The sequence below is a fragment of the Salvelinus namaycush genome, chromosome 3 (genome assembly GCF_016432855.1).
Source record: "Salvelinus namaycush isolate Seneca chromosome 3, SaNama_1.0, whole genome shotgun sequence".
Lineage (NCBI taxonomy): Eukaryota > Metazoa > Chordata > Actinopteri > Salmoniformes > Salmonidae > Salvelinus > Salvelinus namaycush.
The window spans coordinates 73,094,456-73,117,090 of record NC_052309.1 but is presented as its reverse complement, the minus strand read 5'-3'; the positions used below and the strand labels follow the sequence as shown (position 1 = coordinate 73,117,090).

At 41.6% G+C, this 22,635-nt stretch overlaps 1 protein-coding gene across 1 annotated transcript in view; it reads right to left on the bottom strand.

The window, feature by feature from the left end:
• Window positions 1–18,720, bottom strand: part of LOC120037573 (histone deacetylase 5-like) — a 93,963-nt gene extending 75,243 nt beyond the window's left edge. The window contains exons 1-2 of the mRNA XM_038983583.1: window positions 18,584–18,720; window positions 8,648–8,885 (exon numbers count right to left, since the gene is read on the bottom strand). The gene's annotated coding sequence lies outside the window, so the exon portion shown is untranslated. The remainder of the gene's footprint in view (window positions 1–8,647; window positions 8,886–18,583) is intronic.
• Between the last annotated feature and the right edge of the window lie 3,915 nt (window positions 18,721–22,635).

The window sequence follows — 22,635 nt, the reverse complement described above, 5'->3', positions numbered from 1 at the left end:
ACTGTCTACAAAGCATGTGACCAAATAAATTGTATTTTATAACCAACGAATAAAAAAGACATTTCAATGTAATGGCTTTGTTATAATTAGGAAATGGAATAGGAGGGACCTTTAAAATTATAACTTTTACGGTTTTTAGGCATGTTATTATGCAAAATATGAATTTCTGCAGAATTGGAATATGCAGGGTTTAAGTGATGCACCCGCACACATACAGTGCAGTCGGAAATTATTCAGATCCAAAAAACAATTATTAATTTATTAAAAATAAAAACCTTATTTACATAGATCTTTTGCTATGAGACACAAAATTCAGTTCAGGTGCATCCTGTTTCCATTGTTCATCCTTGAGATGTTTCTACAACTTGGTCACACACACACACACACACACACACACACACACACACCTCTATAAAAAGATGCCACAGTTGACAGTGCATGTCAGAGCAAAAACCAAGCCATGAGGTCGAAGGAATTGTCCATAGAGCACCGAGACAAGATTGTCGCTTCACAGACCTGGGGAAGGGTTCTCAAAATTCTGCAGCATTGAAGATCCCCTAGAACACAGTGGCCTCCATCATTCTTAAATGGAAGAAGTTTGGAACAACCAAGACTGCGCAATCGGTGGAGAATGGCCTTGGTCAGGTAGGTGACCAATAACCCGATGGTCACTGACAGAGCTCCTCAGTGGCGATGGGAGAACCTTCCAGAAGGACAATCATCTCTGCAGCACTCCACCAATCAGGCCTTTATGGTAGAGTGGCCAAACGGAAGCCACTCCTCAGTAAAAGGCACATGACAGCCCGTTTGGAGTTTGACAAAAGGCACCTAAAGGACTCTGACCATGAGAAACAAGATTCTCTGGGTCTGATGAAACTTTGGCCTCAATGTCAAGCGTCACGTCTGGAGGAAACCTGGCACCATCCCTACGGTGAAGCATGGTGGTGGCAGCATCATGCTGTGGGGATGTTTTTCAGCGGCAGGGACTGGAAGAATAGTCAGGATCAAGGGAAAGATAAACCGAGCAAAGTACAGAGAGATCCTTGATTAAAACCTGCAGAGCGCTCAGGACCTGACTGGGGCGAAGGATCACCTTCCAAAAGGACAACGATCCTAAACACACAGCCAAGACAACGCAGGAGTGGCTGCGGGACAAGTCTCTGATTGTCCTTGAGTAGCCCAGCCAGAGCCCTGACTTGAACATCCCTGGAGAAACCTGAAAATAGGATGTGCAGCGACGCTCCCCATCCAACCTGAAAGAGCTTGAGAGGATCTGCAGAGAAGAAAAGGAGAAACTCCCCAAATACAGGTGTGCCAAGCTTGTAGCGTCATACCCAAGAAGACTCGAGGCTGTAATCGCTGCCAAAGGTGCTTCAACAAAGTACTGAGTAAAGGGTCTGAATACTTATGAAATGTGATTAATGCGATACATTTATAGATTTACAAACATTTCTAAACCTTTATTTGCTTTGTCATTAGAGGTATTGTGTGTAGATTGATTGAGGGGGAAAAAAAACAATTTTAGAATAAGGCTGTAACGTAACAAAATGTGGAAAAAGTCAAGGGGTCTGAATAATTTCTGAATGTTCTGTAGATACAAATTTTAGATCTATAATTTATTGACTCACATCATAAAAGCAGAAGGAGGTAAACTTTTACTACAATTGTGCAAATGTGCTCACACATAGAAGCTACACACACACGAGGATTCACAGATTCAATTTCCTCAAATAGAACGCAGTGATGACTCATTCTCTGCTCAGCACCAACTGCAATGTTCTGCTGTAGCAGATAACACCTTTATTTATTAAAATAAATGTTCAGATAATAAATAACTTTATCCTGAAAAACTTTTGTTATTTTCCACACTTGGAGTTCTAAGAGACTGAACTGTCAATATTTCACACTGCATTATTGACATTTACATCCTTATTTACTTCCTTGAATGAGATTCCAATTAAGATGAGTCATATTGTAAACACTGTATGCTAAATATAGCCATAGAAAATGGAGGAGTTACAAATAAGTGATGATTTTAAATATTAATTGATAGAAGTAATTTTAAATTTAAAAAAAATCAGGTCATTGAAAAATAAAACATTGTCAAGTTAAATTTATTTTGGGGAATATGCAACTGTTCACCCCTTAAACTTGTGGGAATAGGCCTATATGGATAACAGAAGAAATATTTTAAAAAGCATATGCATGACCATGGTAGAAAATTGAAAGAGAACACTTTGAAAATGGGAAACAGTTCACCGGGTACAGGTCTGAATCCAAACTTTACACTGTTGATTTTATGTACATTTACTGTACTTTTCACAGCATTTGCCAATAACAAAATCTGAAAATACTCTGGATACATTGTTACATAAGAATATTCATTGCAGTAGGTTCAAGAAGGGTTTGAGTGAGAGGTCCAACTAGTGTCCACACCTCTCCAAATGCACTTTTATGACAAGGAAAGACCCTTCAACTATAGAGGTGCTTTTTTGAACTCCTAGCTTTGCCATTGAGGAACTGAGGCAAGCACACTTGCCCTGCGTCCCTGCGTCCCCACCTTCACACAATTCCAGTTGTTGTTTAGGCAATCCCAAAACTTTTAAAGATAAATCCCTATCTGGGTCAGGGGGGAATCATTAGAAGCTTAATATATTGCCAACATAATATACAATCTTACAGTGTTAGGCTTTCAAAAGGCACTTCAAACAAACAGATTGCAATCTTGCTGTGCATAGAATGGAGTCATGAGTGCATTCAAGTTAGTGTTCCCCAGAAAATTCTCAACATGACAAACCTAGGCTCATTCTGTTCAGGTCAACCCAGGGTATTACACCTTGACCAAACCAGCTCCAAGTGTGCGTCTGCATGTTGATTTTGTCTATCCCGATCAGACTCGTTCATGACACGCAGGTGAACAATATTACATTTGGGGACAGATCAAAACACACATGAAACACGGGAGATAAACATTGGGTTGTTATTTTACCAGAAATGCATATGTTTTTTTATATCTTTGTATAATTTTGACCCATTTTGAACTCATACAAATATCGTGTGTTCTCTACTCAATTTATTCAGCATGCAACGCATGTCATCCTTGTAACTTTGGATCAAACATAGCGCTCATAAACGTTAATACTGTAAATTACATGTTTTCAAATATGGAAATGTGAAGTGCACATTTGGACTCACAGGTGTTAGGTTTGCTTGTGTGACATCAAAGCCATATTATAACACTCAATGTCTCATCTTTCAGAACACATCAACTCCTCTCATTTACAGCGTTTCCCTCACCAAGACCATTTCAAATGTCGCCCAATTAGCGGGCGGGATGAGGGAAACTTGTCACGCACGGTGCTCAAGTTTATAATAGCTGTCAGTCAAAACCGATACCGTGCTGTGAAGCGTAGAATCTGAGCTCTGACATCATGTATAGCATGTTACTCTACAGCCACTGCGTTCCAATCCGCTTATCAATGACAAAAACTGCCATGTTCAACCCGTATACAGGATGACAGGGGCTGTGCAAGTGGAAAAGTCTACTGATCATAACAAATGGTAATGTAAGAATGCCTTGATAGGCTAGCCTATAAAAATTGGGGGAAAACAGAATGTGAGAAAGAAGGACAACGAATTAAAGAAAGTAGAGAATGTCTGTAAGCAGCTGGTTTAGCTTGTGTTGATTGATGCAAATCAATATGTTCCTGCAGTCAAGATAGGAACTTGCTACTCACATTGGTATGGAGTCAAAACCTTTCTGGAAACAAGCACGTTCAAAAGGAACATAGAGGCCCTTAGTTTTAACTCATTATACAGAGAAACTGAATGTAAATATGGCTGTGATTGTCTTTGCCCAGCGACGGAGGGCTCATCTATTGGAGAGTGGTTGGTCACATAATACGTACAAAGCACTACAGCTGGGCGATATGGACAAAAATCCATATCGCATAGATTACCTGAATAATAATAAATAGAACGCTAAGTTCAGCTAATGTTATGTATCCTTTAAAACTACTAGTACTTGTTTGATGGTTGTAGCCATCTCAAATACAGTACCTTCAGAGTATTCATATTAACATCCCTCGACTTTGTTGTTTGACACAGTTTTTAAAAATGTATTAAATTGAGATTAATGGCCTACACACACACACACACACACTACCCCATAATGTCAAAGTAGAGGTAAGTTTAAAATAAAAATGTCTTCAGTCAATAAGTACTCAACCCCTTAGTTATGGAAAGCGTAAGTTCAGGAGTAAAAATGTGCTTAACAAGTCACATGGACTCGCTCTGTGCGCAATAAGTGTTTAAAAGCTGCAATATGTAACTTTTTGGGAGAACCGACCAAATTCAAGTTATTGCTATGCTTCCTGTTTAAGTTGTTTTTGCACATTATCTTCAAACAGCAGAAGATACAATACTGTAATGGTAAATATATTTCACAGTGATTTAAAATGGTACAATGACTCTACACTAGACTTGTTGTGTCAAACAGAAATTATGCTACCTATTTGAATTTTAACAACCAGGAAAAGGTGGAGCGATTTCTGCATAGTGCATCTATAACGTCATTTTTTAATGACTACCTCATCTCTGTATCCCACACATACAGATAATTGTAAAGGTCCCTCAGTCAAGTTAATTTCAAAACACAGATTTAACCAGAGAGGTTTTCCAATGCCTCGCAAAGGGCACATATTAGTAGATGTGTAAAAAAAAAAGCAGACATTGAATATCCCTTTGAGCATGGTGAAGTTTTTAAATTACACTTTGGATAGTGTGTCAATACACCCAGTCACTACAAAGATACAGGCATCCTTCCTAACTCAGTTGCCGGAGAGGAAGGAAACCGCTCAGGGATTTCACCATGAGATCAATGGTGACTTTAAAACAGTTACATAGTTTAATGGCTGTAATAGCAGCAAATGGAGGATGGACCAACAACATTGTAGTTACTAACCTAATTGACAGAATGAAGAGAAGGCTGTACAGAACTTTTTTTTAAATCTCATAACATGCATCCTGTTTGCAAAAAGGCACTAAAGTAATACTGCAAAAAATGTGGCAAACTTTTTGTCCTGAATACAAAGTGTTATGTTATGTTGTTGGGGGCAAATCCTATACATTAAATAAATCAAACTGTCACATGCACCAAATACAACAGGTGTAGTAGACCTTACCATGAAACGCTTACTTAGAAGCCCTTAACTCTTTCTTGAACTGCATTGTTGGTTAAGAAAATATTTACCAAATAAACTAAAGTAAAAAATAAAAGTAACACAATAACAAGGCTATATACAGAGTACCACTTTCCATATTTTCAAGCATAGTGGCGGCTGCATCATGTTATGGGTATGCTTGTAATCGTTAAGGACTGGGGAGGTTTTCAGGATAAAAAAATAGAAGGAATGGAGCGAAGTACAGACAAAAATCCTAGAGGAAAACCTTGTTTAGTCTGCTTTCCACCAGACACTGGGAGATGAATTCACCTTTCAGCAGAACAATAACCTAAAACACATGGCCAAATCTACACTGGAGTTGCTTACCAAGAACACAGTGAATGTTCCAGAGGTGCCGAGTTAGATTTTCAAGTAGATTTAAGTCAAAACCTTGGGAAGACCTGAAAATGGTTGTCTAGCAATGATCAACAACCAATTTGACAGAGCTTGAAGAATTTAGAAAAGCATGAATGATAGGCAAATGTTGCACAATCCAGGTGTGAAAAGTTCTTAGAGATTTACCCAGAAAGCCACAGCTGTAATCGCTGCCAAAAGTGCTTCCAAAGTATTGACTCAGGGGTGTGAATACTTATGTAAATGTGATATTTCTGCATTTCCTTTTCAATAAAATGGTCAAAAATGCCTAAAAACACATTTTCATTTTGGCATTGAGGCCGTGGTCACCAACCTTTGAGTAAAGATCACTTTCGCATTTAAAAAGCATGCCGAGATCTACCACAAAACAATCTACCACAAAACAAATTGCAGTTCTGTAGGAATCAGGTTTGTGCAGTAGGCAGGCCTAATACATTATCACAGCATATTGGCTATATGCCTGGCAAGCCAATATTGTTCATATCAGACCACATTATATTTCAAAACTCGAGCTTTGATAATAAAATAGATCATCAGTTGGTGTAGCACTTGCGAGCCACAGTAGAGTATAAATTGAAATAATTTTAATATTTATGTTACTGGACAGATGGTAAGCTACCTGCATCTGATGGTGATTAAGACAACTGAAATTATGAAGAGGAGAAAAAAAAAGGGGGGGGGGGGGGGGGAATGAAATCACAACATCAGTGATGTTCAGGTCGGAAAGTCAGGGCTCTAGAAAGATGCCAGAGTTTCCGCCTTGGAATTCCAAGTTGGATTACCGTTTTTTTACACAATATTTTTCCCAGTCAGATCTCGTTTTATTCCGAGTTCCCAGTTGGCATGAGCGCATTGAAGTCGTAGATGCCCGAGTTCCTAGTTGTTTTGAACACGGCATTAGTCTCAGCGGAGGGAGGGAAAGAGCAGCAGAGTGTCAGCCTCTCGCGATCCCTGCTCTCTCCTTCCTTTCTCTGGTCAGTATCACCGGAGGAGAGGGGACACAGTCTTCCACCTGATGGTGAAACGAGTCGCACCGCATCTGCCTCAAGCACAAATTAATGTCGTTCCTATGACCAGAGAAAGTGAAATTCATCAATATTCAAATAGACAATAATAATAAAAACCCAAGGCTATCTATACACTCGGCTACTCATTCATTGCAGCGCGAGTAGGAGTTTTGTTTTGTAATAGTTTTGAAAAATATGGGACAGTGCAGAATAAAAAAAATTCAACATGAACTCACTTATAAAAACAGCACCTCTTTGCTGTATTATTTGTCAGTCTCTCTCTGGTCATGTTTAAAAGTTATGAAATCTTACGTAGGCTAGTATCAAATTTGAAGGAACGGATTTCAGATTGGCCAGTCCACCGGGTAGACCGACAAATTAAATAGCTAAAAATGCAAACACTTATGGGGTATTGTTTGTAGATGGGTGACAAAACAGATTAAATATATATTTTGAATTCAGTCTAACAACAATATGTGGAAAAAGTCAAGGGGTATGAATACTTTGAAGGCAATGTATTAGAAAAACGTGTGTCATTTCAAACTTCATATTTCTCTACTATAGGCTACTTATTGTAATGAACCATCAATAAATTCCTGCGATAAGTAATCAGTGTCAATTTACTGTGCCAGCTCTACAATGCACCTTTTTTTTTTTTTTTTTTTTTTTTAAATGGGTCACCAATTACCTTCATGCAGGCCACTTACGGTTGCTTTTCTACAGCCATCATGACCTTTTTAGCCTCTTGGAACAGCACAAAACAGAACGTTACCTGGCTAACAAAGGCCCTTATGCTATACAAGCCCCTCGGTCCGGTACCTCCGGACAACTTAACACATTTTTGCCTTAGCAGGATTCAAGCTCTTGGAGGAGCTCTCGTGTTCCTGGCTGACCGAACAGGTGGGTGACGCAACACAGAGAACAGAGTAAATTCTCTGCAGCGCTACCTGTAAGGCCCTTTTGGGTGTTCGGGATTATTCAGGTATTGTTTTCTCATGTGGCGGTGTATAAAGTAGGACATCACAGTTTGACACCTGTTCAGTTGGAGTTAATGGTAACTTCAAAAAAGTGTTTTGAATGTCAATGCACTTCTATCTGCAGATAAAATAAGTCCAGTCATTGTACTGCATGTTCAACTCTCATAAAAAGGCTGAAACAGGATGGTTAGATTTTCTGCAAAAATTCTACAACGTGTCTGCAGTGTTGTTGCTGTGATCACAGTCTAAGACGGCCTGAGCTCATCTTCATGACCAGTTAGCTTTGCAGTATTGCTGCACCTACCGATCGGAAGGCTTTCCTGCCCTACTGCCTCAAATGCTATTAACATAAAGACAACACGAACACTATATAATCGCCAAAGATACTAGCTACACACAAGCTACAACTCATACTCATTGTACAAAAAAACAGCAGTCATGTTTGCTCTAGTGTACTGTCCAATGAGCAGACAACCCTCCAGGCCTTTCACAGAGCAGTCAGGGTTGCCACGGCACCCAGTGACATTCAAAGACGTCATTAGGGGGATGGGAGGTTAATAAAGGTCTGGTCAGTCGTCAGCGGTTCTAAATATAGACAGAAAGAGATTGGAGAAGAGAGCAGCCAGTAAGAGAATCCACAGGTTGTTGTTGTTAGGATTTATTCTGATAAAGGATAGCCCATGTGTAGAGGAACTTAAACCAACTGGAATCATGAGAGCATAAATGTATATTGTTTAAGAGACCCATGAACACATCCTGCTACTGGATATAATTCTGAATAATTACTCCAGTTTGACAACTTATTTAAGATAAAAGTAATAACGTGTGTACAAGTTCAATGGTGAACCATATAGCCACCATAAAGCACCAGACTTTGAGATGCTGGATTCCTGTCGTCAAACAAACTTGTAAGTAACTCAAGGAAATCACAACACATGAGTAATGCCCTGAGGGGAGTTCATGGACAGGATCAGAGGGGTAAGAGGTCACCAAGGGGGGGGGGGGGGGGGGCTTCTTTGGCATTTCATGAAGAAAAAAAAGCTGGAGGAAAGAAAACCAGACTTACCTATGGTGTTGGCAGAAATGATGAACGGAGAAGCCAGAGATGATTGCGTTAGTGGTCTTTGTTGTTCCAAAACTCAGTCAAGTTGAAGGTAATAAGAATTAGGATAAAGCTTTAGGCGAATGTGTATTTGCTTGTGTTTGGGAATGGACTGAAGGTTCTAAAGTGGGTCTTCTGCGTCGGCCATGACTTTGGTCCAGAGGTATGGTGGATCAGTAGGCTCCTCTTCGAGTCAATCCCACTGCAATAGTCACAAATGAACAAGAGTTAGCCAGCTGCAGTTCAATGATCCTGGTAACCATACCTCCTCACACTCCTGGCCGCTGCAGATAGCATGGCCAGCATTCATAAGTAATTCAGTAATGTTAGTTTTCGACTCCAATTTTGCTTAGTCAGGCAATGACAGAGTAGGTGATCTTCCAGTCAAGATTAGTTGTTACGCACAGGCCAAATAAGCAGTTGGGCTACCTCCATTTGCAACTTTCTCCCTCCCCGACTACCACCATGATAAACAGATGACCAATGATTTTACATTATTCCACTCCAGACTACCATTAAAATACTTTTTTTAACTCATAAAAAAAGTCTAGTTGCTAAAGACAGTGTCTGAAATGTGGAAAATTGTTTTGCTTTGAGGGAAGGTGAGGGAGGGGGTGTTAGTCAGTTTGCCTCCGCCAAAAAGCACTCGCAGAGCTGTTAATGGGATGAGTCATGCAGCCTGGGGTCTGCAGAGACGAGAGAGAGACAGCAACACTACGATACCCACACTCCCCCTGGGGATGGAGGAGGAGGCATTGTGCTGCAATACCCATACTGGCCCCCAGTCTCACCTGGGGTCATTGAGAAGCATGGTGAGTGGACAAATGGACAGTGTCAATATGTGCAGTCTTTCTAAGCTGGGCCTCTGTTCTAAATCAATAGGCTACTTAGTCATTTCATCACAGTGTGAATGTGTAAACACACATTCTAAATTACTTAATTGTGTAAATTTCTCCCTGCTCTGTAACGTTTCACTTATGATAGTCTATTTCTTAGGTTGCAAAATAAATAAAACCTTAGTTGTTGCTTCCCGAGATCTCGTATAGCTATTATATCCATGTCACACATTTTTACAAGGGGATTTCACCATGGGAGGTCTGATTCCATCCATCCAGGGTTCTGCCCAACATAAATGAAAATCTATATTCTCTTTATTCCAATTAGCCTTTAAAAATCTGGAATCCGTACTTGGTGAATATGCCACGTCTGTTTGCGATATTACAACAGAAGTATCTTCAAACTGACAGTTAATTTCCCTCAGACATCATTGCATGCACGATATAAGAGCAGAGGTACTACACATTGTTTTTGTTGCCATGCTAGATGCTCCTCTCCCCAGTTTCATCAACAAATCAAAAACAATAAATGCGCTGGGGCGAACAGTGGCGCCGTTTCACCTTAAGCGGATGAACTTAACAAAAAGCAGCAAATATTCTAAATAAATATTCAATAAACTCCTGTCAATGTAGCCTCATCACATGCAATAAAATGGATGCAAATTGCTATATGCATTAAGTTAAAGTTGTTTTTACAGAGGTTATTCACACAATTTGCAGACCTTATCCAGAGCAAATTACATCATACAAATGTACATTTTTTATATTCACACAGCTGGATGAACACTGGCACAGTGCCAATTGTCTCTCTCATTAATAGACAGCAATGACCTTTGATGATTTGAACACATGGTTAAATCCTTAACGTGCGATGTTGGCTCCATTACATCACACAGTAAAAGAAATAACAAAGTGCCTGCTTTATGCTTAATCCTCATTCATCTCAGTTTGCTCTGCAGCTGCTGTTGGGTCTGCATCCTACAGGAGTCCTGGCAGTTCCACAGCCCACTGGGGCACCCTGCGTTTTGGACAGTGTCCCTCCCTGGACCTGCGGCCTCACCTACTGGGCAGAGGGAGCAACTGCATGGGCAGGACGTGGCTTGTTTTTATGAGCACTTATGTCCGCTTGTTCTCATGTCTTTTTGGTCATCTCCTTCGCTCCTTCTGCTGTGACTGTGCACCTTCCCATTCACACCAAGCCCTTCCCCATGCCACTCACAACAAAAAGAGATGAGACCACTTCTTCCTCTCTGTGACAAGCGGTTTCAACTCACTGTTTGCATTTGAGGTTGGGTCCAACAGAATAGGTAATATGGACACAAGTGGCCAAAAATAAATATATAAATAAATTAAATTCAATATAGTTACAATATATCATCAAATAATAACCCGATATGTATCGTTTGGACAATACTGCAATACTATTTGTGCGCTAGTTGTCTGTACCAAAACTCCAGTAATTTTCCTTCATAGCTTGTTCTCCATCTTTTTTATATAGGGAGACACGGTTTTCAGCACCAGTCAAAAGTTCACACACCTACTCATTCAAGGGTTCCTTTATTTTTACTATTTTCTACAATGTAGCATGGTGACGACATCAAAACTATGAAATAACACATATGGAATCATGTAGTAACCAAAAAATAAACAAATCTAAATATATTTTATATATATTTGAGATTCTTCAAAGTAGCCACCCTTTGCCTTGATGACAGCGCTGCACACTCTTGGCATTCTCTCAACCAGCTTCATGAGGTAATCATCTGGAATGCATTTCAATTAACAGGTGTGCCTTGTTAAAAGCTCATTTGTGAAATTTCTTTCCTTCATGCGTTTGAGCCAATCAGTTGTGTTGTGAGAAGGTGGGGTTGGTATACAGAAGATAGCCCTATTTGGTAAAAGACCAAGTCCAGATTATGGCAAGAACAGCTCAAATAGGCAAAGAGAAACGACAGTCCATCAATACATGAAGGTCAGTCATGATGAAACTGGCTCTCATGAGGACCGCCACAGGAAAGGAAGACCCAGAGTTCAAATCAAACTGTATTTGTCACATGCGCCAAATACAACAGGTGTAGACCTTAGTGAAATGCTTACTTACAAGCCCTTAACCAACAATAAAGTGTTAAGAAATGATTTACTAAAATAAACTGAAGTTAAATAAAAATGTATAAAAAGAAACATAATTAAAGTGGAACAATAAAATAATAGTAGCGAGGCTATATACAGGGGGTACCGGTACAAAGTCAATGTGCTGGGCACCAGGTTATTCGAGGTAAATGGGGGGGTGGAGAACAGTCTATGACTAGGGTGGCTGGATTCTTTGGAAATTTTTAGGGCCTTCCTCTGACACCGCCTGGTATAGAGGTCCCAGATGACAGGAAGCTTAGCCCCAGTGATGTACTGGGCCATACGCACTACCCTCTGTAGTGCCTTGCAGTCTGAGGTTGAGCAGTTGACACACCAGGCGGTGATGCAACCAGTCAGGAGGCTCTCGATGGTGAAGCTGTAGAACGTTGAGGATCTGGGGACCCATGCCAAATCTTTTCAGTCGGCTGAGGGGGAAATAGGTGTTGTCGTGCCCTCTTCACAACTGTCTTAGTGTGTTTGGACCATGATAGTTTGTTGGTGATGGACACCAAGGAAATTGAAGCCCTCAACCTGCTCCACTACAGCCCCGTAGTGGAGCTGTAGTCTACGACCATCTCCTTTGTTTTACGTCTGCTGCAGAGGATAAGTTAATTTTGGTAAACTGCACCTCAGATTGTAGCATTTATTTTGGCTGCAGAGTTGAAGTAACAGACATCAACATCAACTGTTCAGAGGAGACTGTGTGAAATCAGGCCTTCATGGTCAAATTGCTGCAAAGACTACTAAAAGGACAGCAATAAGAAGAGACTTGCTTGGGCCAAGAAACACAAACAGAAGGACATTGGTGCTAATCTATCCTTTGGTCTAATGAGACCTAATTTGAGATTGTTGGTTCCAACCACCGTGTCTTTGTGAGACGCAGGGTAGGTGAACGGATGAGCTCCACATGTGTTGTACCCACCGTGAAGCATGGAGGTGGGAATGGTGCTTTGCTGGTGACACTGTCTGATTCCTTTAGAATTCAAGGCACACTTAACCAGCATGGCTACCACAGCATTACACCATCCCATCTGGTTTGGGCTTAGTGGGACTATAATTTGTTTTTACAACAGGGCAATGATCCAACACACCTCCAGGCTGTGTAAGGGCTATTTGACCAAGAAGGAGAGTGATGGAGGGCTGCATTAGATGACCTGGCCTCCACAACCACCCGACCTCAACCCAATTGAGATGGTTTGGGATGAGTTGGACCGCAGAGTAAAGGAAAAGCAGCCAACAAGTGCTCAGCATGTGTGGGAACTTATTCAAGACTGTTGGAAAAGCATTCCAGGTGAAACTGGTTGAGAAAATGCCAAGTGTGCCAAGCTGTCATCAAGGCAACGGGTGGCTACTTTGAAGAATTTCAAATAAAATATATTTTGATTTGTTTAACACTTTTTTTGGTTACTACATGATTCCATGTGTTATTTCATAGTTTTCACTATTACTCTACAATGTAGAAAATTGAAAAAATTAAGAAAAACCATTGAATGAGTAGGTGTCCAAACTTTTGACTAGAATATACAAAGTGAATTGGCCATAAATGTGAACAAATCTAGATGATTTTTAGGCCATGTCGCCCCAGCCCTAATTACCACTGCAGTGTAATTCCTGGAAAGCGGATCTAAGTCCCACTCATCAGTCGCGGAAGTCTCGCCTCTAAGCCATATGATTTAATGGAGCGGAGTTAGCGCTGAAAGCCCATGCAGTACCGCCGTCCCTGTGCATTCCGCACTGAAGCAAGGCTCTCAGGCGTCGTGCCCAAACACGTCGCTGATCGTTTAATGCTCTTAAAACTACTCTCCTCAGATGTCCCCTCCGGTTTAACACTGGCCTCTTGTCAGCACATCGACTAAATATATTCATCTTTCTCTAGGGTTTTGTTTGGTTTTGCAACGTTATCTGGGAACAGTCATGAGGATTAGACTAACGACAGGAACATGTAATTTAGTCAGTCACTCACTAACACGTTTAGATACCAAAATCACCAAGGCCAATTTGTGACAGGAAGGCATTGTTGCACCAATTGCAGGAAACAGCTAAAATTGAATTTATACTTTTGAAATTGTTAATTTTATGCAGCCTTTCTAACGTCTGGGACTAAGTGCCATTAACCTATGCCTTTATCCTGTACACCCACGGAGAATGACATTTCCTGTAATTGCATACAATATGTCAGCTAAATCTGAAAACGTGTCTAGGGTGTGGTATGGGGCGAAGCAAATGGCTCTCTGTGTGATATTCCAGAAGTTGGTAAGCAACTCTCCCCCTGCAGGATCCCAAGGCACTCGGTCAGATGACATGCTCCGGCAAGGGCCTGGCTTCATCACGGCATACACTGGAAGCTTGGTTATAGAAACCGTGTCACAGAGATAATGGGATGCCTTGTCGCAGGGTATTTAGAACCTTTAACCACTTCTGACTGCTGGCCTAGCCGCTTTCACCGGCTGCATTAGCCTAATGACGTACGAATGGGGATAAAAATATCAGTTCATCTTTTTTTCTTTTTTTTCTCTTTGCAGTACCACTGCATGATGGTGCAAGGAGACTCATCCGGCGAATAGCCTAAGTGGGGGTCTCCGTCTCCTCACATTATCACTGAAAATACCTGTCCCTCCAACAGCCACGAAGTGCTGCTAAGTGACATGCTCTGTCCTCAGACCTTGGCATCAGCCTTTGCTTGCAGCCATGACTTAAAATGGTTCAACATATGAAGCACAGAAATTCTACACCAAGAAATTCTTAGAATTGCAGTGGGAGCTTTAAGCAGGAGCAAATCAATTTGCAACAATCAAATGTGCTTCATGTTTAAATTGGCTGCTGTCAAACTTTATTGCATAGCATTTATGAATGCAATGGCCTTCCGGCAATGCAACAGAAAGGCCTGTGGCACAGAGTCAGGTCTGGTCCAAAATCAGAACCACATAAGGAGGATCCTTTGTGCTCTTATAAACAGAACCAAAGATGGGGTCTGACACTCACTAACCCAGCAAAAATGTGTGCTGCTGCTGCACATTCCCCTCAGCCAGCCCTCAGAGTCAAGGCGAGAGAGCGACCAGCAGAATCTCAAGGAGAAAGGAGGGACACTGCACTCAGCAGCGCCTTTCCCACCAGCAGTGACGAAATGGCCCCATCTCCCCTTGACGCCACACCTTACATAAATTACAGAGAACATGCAGGCTCTCAATGGCAGTGCGGAACCTTTAATTTACCTTGAAAATAAATTGTTCACTTAAATAGCTGAGAGATAGGCCTAGTTAGATGATTAAAAATGTAGTCCAATGAAGCATGTCTAGGAAATGGCCTTATAACGGTCCAAGGATGTTTCATTAGGATCCAGACACCAAATTACTCACTTCAGTCAAATAATTTTTCCCCAACACTGAAGTGCCTCACAGAAATGATACAATCAAAACAATTTTGGGTCAGCACATTGCTCAAGGGTAGGAGGCTGGCACCTATTCCTTCTGGAATTTGAACCAGTCACATGCCCATTTCTCCAAGAATATGCTTTCTGGGGGCTAGTATTGTAAACGTGCATGGAATATTGGGGTGGAGGCTGTCAACTGTGGGTTTTATCCGATCAACACTGGTAACCAGGTTTCCGGGATATATATATTTAAAAAAAAGATTTCAGCACAGAAAGCATGTTTCAATCATTAACATACAGCTGAGGTTATTTTTGCTTCACACTGTAGCCTAAACACTGTTTTCTACAGTGTATGAATCCAAGTTTCCATGCATTTTTGCATTGCATACAGAATAGGCGAACATCAAGGCCCTGTATCTTCAGGGCAGCGCATGGGCAGGGCTGTTCAATAGCCTTTTCAACATCTTGTGTGATTCATCAGGACAAGTGACTCTGCGTCACGTCATTGATGAACTGTTTTTTTTATTAAAAAAATAAAGAAGTTGCCATCTTACATACTGAACCTATTTCATGAAGGAGTAGGCCTAATCTCTCGTGGACAGATGCACGTAACATAAAAATGGTAGTAGCATCTGTCAACAGCCTGTGGGATGGCAAATAGACAAGCTCGAAACTGGCTGAGAGTTTCCATTTAGAGGGATGAAGACTTAGCTAGTCTCGTTAGTACACCTACGGAAGATGTTAATTCTGGGTGTCCGAGATCAGAGAAGCAAAGTTCGACCCATCAAGTTTAATTCAGGCAATCAATATAAAAGATACACATTTCAAAAATAGACATTAGTGACCCGCATAGAGAGAGCACATTTAAAATGTACACTGTTCAGTGGCCATGGTCTGAAGCAAATGTTATTTATATCCTCCCTCATAAGGAAGAGGTCCCCTATGGAACATGGTATCTCAATGTGTGACCCTTTAAGTCTTGACATCTGTCACCATGTAATTCAACTGGGCACATGCAGATGTTCAGATAAGATCAGGTTATCTGATAGCCAAGAGGGCAGAAATCAGGAGTGTGACAAGGCAACCCTTGAGCAAAAAAGCTGATGCTAGAGATGGTTTAGCTAGCGGTTCTTCATTTACTTGGAATGACTGTTAAAGGAGGGCAATTCCACAGCAACAGTGATGCTGAGATTCTTCACATTGGCATACATATTAAACAAAATCCAATGATTAAAGTTAAACAAACAGTACAACTCCATGCACAAGGACTTAACCATTTTCAATGAAAAGAACACTTGCAAGGCCACTCGAGGACTGTGAGAGGCATCCACACACACACACACACGTGAGAAGCAGCATCTGTCAATCAACTGATCTCTAGCAAATCTTTGACACTTAATCAAAGACAGGCATTTGTCATTAATTTCATTTTAGGAGGAAATCCTTCTCCATGACCTCTCTGGCTCCATCCAACTTCTGCACAACGGAGCTGTGCAAGACTGCCAAATGACTTGCGAGCCAAAACCACAAGCCACATCTTTTCATAGGGTTTAGGGTGGCCTGCAGGTAAAATGTTAGTGTGTACATGCACAGAACAAGCCACAAATCAAAACCTTACTTTGGAATCCACTGTAGAATATACACTGAGTGTACAAAACATTAGGAACACCTGCTCTTTCCATGACAAACTGACCAGGTGAAAGTTATGATCCATTATTGATGTCACCTGTTAAATCCACTTCAATCAGTGTAGATAAAGGGGAGGAGATAGGTTCAAGAATAATTTTTAAGCCTTGAGACATGGAATGTGCATGTGTCATTCAGAGGGTGAATGGGCAAGATAAAATATTTAAGTGCCTTTGAACAGGGTATGGTAGTAGGTGCGAGGGGGGCTGGTTTGAGTGTGTCAACTGCTGTGCTGCTGGGTTTTTCACACTCAACAGTTTCCTGTTTGTACCGAGAATGGTCCACCACCCAAGGGACATGCAGCCAACTTGACACAACTGTGGTAAGCTTTGGAGTCAACATGGGCCAGCATCCCTGTGGAACACTTGATACCTTGTAGGCCATTCCCCAACAAATTGAGGGCAAAAGGGGGGTGCAACAATATTAGGAAGGTGTTGTAATGTTTTGTACACTGAGTATCTAGGACTACCTTTAATAAATGCAACGTTCCTTTCATAACAGTTATGCCTATCATGAAAGTAACTGCAAAAACAACTTTGCCTTTGCCAGCAGACAATCCATTGTGATAACTGACACGGACCATAAATTAAGAAACTATTCAGACATCTCTACATAAGGAGCAAACCTACCCGTCTGTACTTCACCACTATCTAGGCACAAAAGGTGCTTCCAGTAATGCAAATTAGTATTTTGGGGGGCAAGGAAGGCACTGATAGAGTTAATTGGCCTAAGCTATGATATTTCACTTTCATCCACATTTTTATTTTACACAGTAAAACTAGTGGCGTTAAATGTCATTTAACTAGGCAAGACAGTTAAGAACAAATTCTTATTTACAATGACAGCCTACCAAAAGGCCTCCTGCGGGGACAGGGGCTGGGATGAATAATATAATATAGGACAAACACACATCACGACATAAAGAGAGACCCAAGACAACATAGCAGGGCAGCATCACATGACTACACAGCATGGTACAAACATTGGGCAAAGACAACAGCACAAAGGGCAAGAAGGTAGAGACAACAATACATCACGCAAAGCAGCCACAACTGTCAGTAAGAGTGTCCATTAATGAGTTTTTGAATGAAGAGATTGGACAGTTCTCAGTTTGAGTGTTTGTTGCAGCTCATTATGTTAGTTAGCATATAACGTTATATTGATTATGCAAAAACACAGGCAACTGACTGTGGGATCCTCTCACACACGACATAGTAACTGTATACACCTATAGAAACAACTAGCAGGGAGTGGGACCCCAACTCGAGTGGCACCATCACCTTAAAAAAAAAAAAATGCGGCGTCGCAAACGACTGCAATGGGGGTTACCAGAAGAAGTGGCGATTGCAGAAGTGGCAAACTAACTAGTCATTTCAACTCGAACAAAACACAATTTGCCATGGAGAGGGCACCGACGGCTGCGGTACTGCTTTTAGCACCCACCCTAAAAAAAAACATTTTTCAAATGTGATAACTAAGTTAGCCTGCGTTAGCTAGTAACGTTAACGTAAGCTATCTGGAAGTAGGCTGCTGATAAGCTAACGTTAGCTAGCAAGCTAACTAACTAGACGTCTGGGAACATTACAACCTGGCTAACTGACGCTTTAAATCAGATGCCAATACTATGTGTCAGTTTGTTAACTTGACATTTTCCAAATCAGAACAATCCTTTCATGCACATTTACATTAACTAAAGCAACTTCGCTTGCTAGCTAACGTTAACTAGCTATCAAAACTTCATAGCGTTCTCTCAACTATCTAGCTTGTTAGCTAGCCATGAGTAACCAAACGCATCATCTGAAAATATCGCGGTATAAAAAAACCTTTCTTACCAGCAGTAGACGAAAGATACATTATCTCCCAGAAAACATAACGTACCTGATTGTCGTTCTCCTTTTCGCTGCTCGGCGATTGCCTCTTCGACCGTTACACTTCTTGATTGGTTTAATAATATTTTGGGGGGGTGAAATGTCTAATTTTCCCTGTCACAACTCTCTTTCCTCCATATTTTCAGCTCCTCCACCAACAACATTAATGACGTTTGTCCCCTGTCACGTGACCCCATCTGTTGGCGCTAAAAATAGATTAAACACCCAATGAATAACTCAGTACAGCAGGACAGATACCCAACACAGTCGCAGAGGTAGACTACTACCACGTTCGGAGAAGAAAAGGACTGCAAGTTTCCTACCAAAATCTTGGTTGCGCAGAATGTGTAGCGCATCTTTTTGGGAAGACTATCAATGTGAATCTTGGGCGCCCCTATTAGATATACAGTAACTCAGAACAGCAAGTTACAGAGTATGCTAGACTAGAGCATGGGAAACATGTTTACATTGCCAAAGCATGTGGAATAAATCATAAACAAAAGTGAAATAAACAGAAATTAACAGTGAAAGCTTTAAAAGAATAGAGCCATATCAATGTCTATTACTGGCTACGTACAGTGTTGTAACAATGTGCAAATAGTAGAAGTAAGAAAGGGAAAATAAATAGTATGTGGATTCTATTTGTAAATGTAGGTAGCACACGTGAGGATGTTTTTCTCTTTAGATATAATTTCCTCTATTATTGCTAACCAGATGTAAAAGTATGTTTTGATTAACTTATTGATGGAGTGGGTTAGGTCTGCTCTATCCCAAATGAGTCTCTTCCTTGTTTCACACCTGGTAGTTTGGTGGACTACCAGCTCTCTCTCTCTCTCTCTCTCTCTCTCTCTCTCTCTCTCTCTCTCTCTCAGACTTAATCTCACTTGCACAAGTGTGGTAGATCTTGCATTTGCACAGTGATGTCCCCTTATACATGCAAACTCTTGTTCTCACAGTCTCTATTCTGGCCACACTGTCTTACTGCACAAGGAGAGAGATTGCCCTACACTCTCACTTTTACTGTTTAGTTTCCTGTGTGCTCATGTGTAGTTAGTTGCCATGGATGCACCTGACTGCACGGCTCCACACCTTACCCCAACCCCACCGGTTTACCAGACACCCTCTCTCTTTCCCTCATCCTTCTCTCTCCCTTGCTTCTTTCATTTTAAGAGGGGTCTCGTCAGTCAGTCTGTCACAAACCAATATTGACAGTACTGTGAACCCTCCTGCAGAGGTGGGAAAAGACGTCATACCTCCCAGGGAGCCAGCAATTGCTGCCTCTCTTACGTCAGAAAAGGCCATGTGTGTGAACATGGTGAGGTGGGATCGATGGATTCACGTTGAAAGACAAGATAGCAGCTAAAAATAACACAGGCAGTGCTGCAAAACAAGTTAAAAGCGAACAAAAGCAATCCTGTTTGTTCCACTGGTCTGACAGCAAAAGAGAGCGAAGGGAGTGGAGGAGAGAAGAAAGTTGAAAATAGAGGAAATCGGTATATTCTGACAGGGATTTTTACTCATGTTGGCCTGACCCACAGGTGTCTTTTATGATTTTATGGTGTATTTGCCTGCTTTTGATTTGTCAGGTCACACAAAGTAGTTGGAGAGATTCGAGGCTGCATTTTCAGTGGAAAATAGCCAGCTAATTCTACCTATGAAGGACAATAAGGATGAGATTGACATGTGCTTCGAGAGAGAAAGAGAGAGACAGAGAGAGAGAAATATAGAGAGATATATGAAGACAGCAGCAATGACTCATCATTACCTCATTATGATTGCACAGAGAGAGAGAGATATGGGTAGATGCATTGTCTTACATCAGATAGCGTGTCGATTCCGTAGGACTTGGGGGTACAATGGGGTAGGGATAGGATGACAGTGGTTCTACTCCATTATGATATACAGATGATGCCCTATATATCAACATTATAATCAATGTCAATGTCATGGATTATAAATATGCTACAAATGTTGATCATTAAATCTAAACATGAACTTTAGTTATCTTACATTTCCACATTACAAGCATAGAACCTGCAGAGATTCCCTACAGTCAAGTTATCATCCCAATCTACAGCAGGTGACCTTACCAGAAGAAAGGATAAGGGAATCTGGAATCAAAACTCAATGTCATGCAGAACGAGTCATGCACAGTGTGTACTCTGACCGCCTAAAGAATGAAGAGAATGAGACAATGCTAAAGCATAGCAACATATGCCTCAGTGTCATTTGCATTTGTAAATATAACAGCTGCAAGGAAATGGTTAGATGGATGTTGTGATTGTTTGTACAAGCTTCAGTCAAGATTCAGGCATTCATGACTAGGGTTAAGTGACTCTTGATATGAAAAGTTTATTTCCAAAACGCTATATCCATTTTCAGAAATGTTGATAAATTAGCTTTTGTTTAAAAAAACGTTTTGTGTTTTTTCACTATCTAATCATGGCATGGGGTTGTTCAATGACAGACATGTATTTATTTGAAATGTATCACTTGATGGCTTCATTTCAGAGAGAAAAATAATCATGTTTTTTGGCAAAACACTATACATTTTCCTCACTCTCCGAACAATAAATAGTACTGCTAGGTTTTACACAGTCAAATGTAACAAATAACTACATTTTTCATAAAGAACTTTCTTTACAAATGATACATTTGTGACATCAATATAATTTTGTTTAAATGAATCAATATAGTAATATGAGATCTGTATGTAAACATGTACATTTGACATTTTAGTCATTTATCAGATGTTGCTATCCAAAGTGACTTACAGTTAGTGCAGTCATCTTAACCCTCTGTAACGTCCTGACCAGAGTTCTTATGCGTTTTGCTTGTTTAGTGTTGGTCAGGACGTGAGCTGGGTGGGAATTCTATGTTGTGTGTCTAGTTAGTCTGTTTCTGTGTCCAGCCTAATATGGTTCTCAATCAGAGACAGCTGTCAATCGTTGTCCCTGATTGAGAATCATATATAGGTGGCTTGTTTTGTGTTGGGGATTGTGGGTGGTTGTTTCCTGTCTCTGTGTTTGTATTCTGCACCAGATAGGACTGTTTCGGTTTGCCACATTTTGTTATTCTTTTCGTTGTAAGTGTTCACTGTTTTTGTTTAATTAAACATGTTGAGCACTGGCTACGCTGCATGTTGGTCCGATCCCTGTTTCACCCTCTCTTATAGTGAAGAGAGGGAAGGCTGCCGTTACAGAACCACCCACCAAACTCGGACCAAGCAGCGTAGCAACGGGCAGCAGCAGCAGCAGCGGGACCAGGAGAAATGGACATGGGAGGACGAGCTGGACGGAAAAGGACCCTGGGCAGAGCCAGAGGAGTATCGCCGCCCCAAAGCAGAGCTGGAGGCAGCAAAAGCAGAGAGGCGGCGTTTCGAGGAGCTAGCTCGGCAGCAGGAGCCGGATCTGGGTTACACCACTTGGGAGGAAATAGACAGGTGGTCGGTTGACCCAGGGAGAGTGCCGGAGCCCGCCTGGGATTCGATGGAGCAATGTGCAGAGGGATACCGGCGAATGAGGTTAAGAACGCGGTAAGAAGCCCGTGAAGAAACCCCAAAAATGTATTGGGGGGGGGGGGGGGCTAAAGGATAGTGTGGCGAAGTCAGGTAGGAGACCTGCGCCCACTTCCCATGCTTACCGTGGAGAGCGGGAGTACGGGCAGACACCGTGTTATGCGGAAGAGCGCATGGTGTCTCCTGTACGTGTGCATAGCCCGGTGCGGGTTATACCACCTCCCCGCACTGGCCGGGCTAGATTGAGCATTGAGCCAAGTGCCATGAAGCCGGCTCTACATATCTGGCCTCCAGTACGTCTCCTCGGGCCGGTGTACATGGCACCAACCTTACGCATGGTGTCCCCGGTTCGCCAACACAGCCCAGTGCGGGTTATTCCACCTCCCCGCACTAGACGGGCTACGGGGAGCATTCAACCAGGTAAGGTTGGGCAGGCTCGGTGCTCAAGGGAGCCAGTACGCCTGCACGGTCCGGTATATCCGGCGCCACCTTCCCGCCCCAGCCCAGTACCTCCAGTTCCAGCACCCCGCACTCGCCTTATGGTG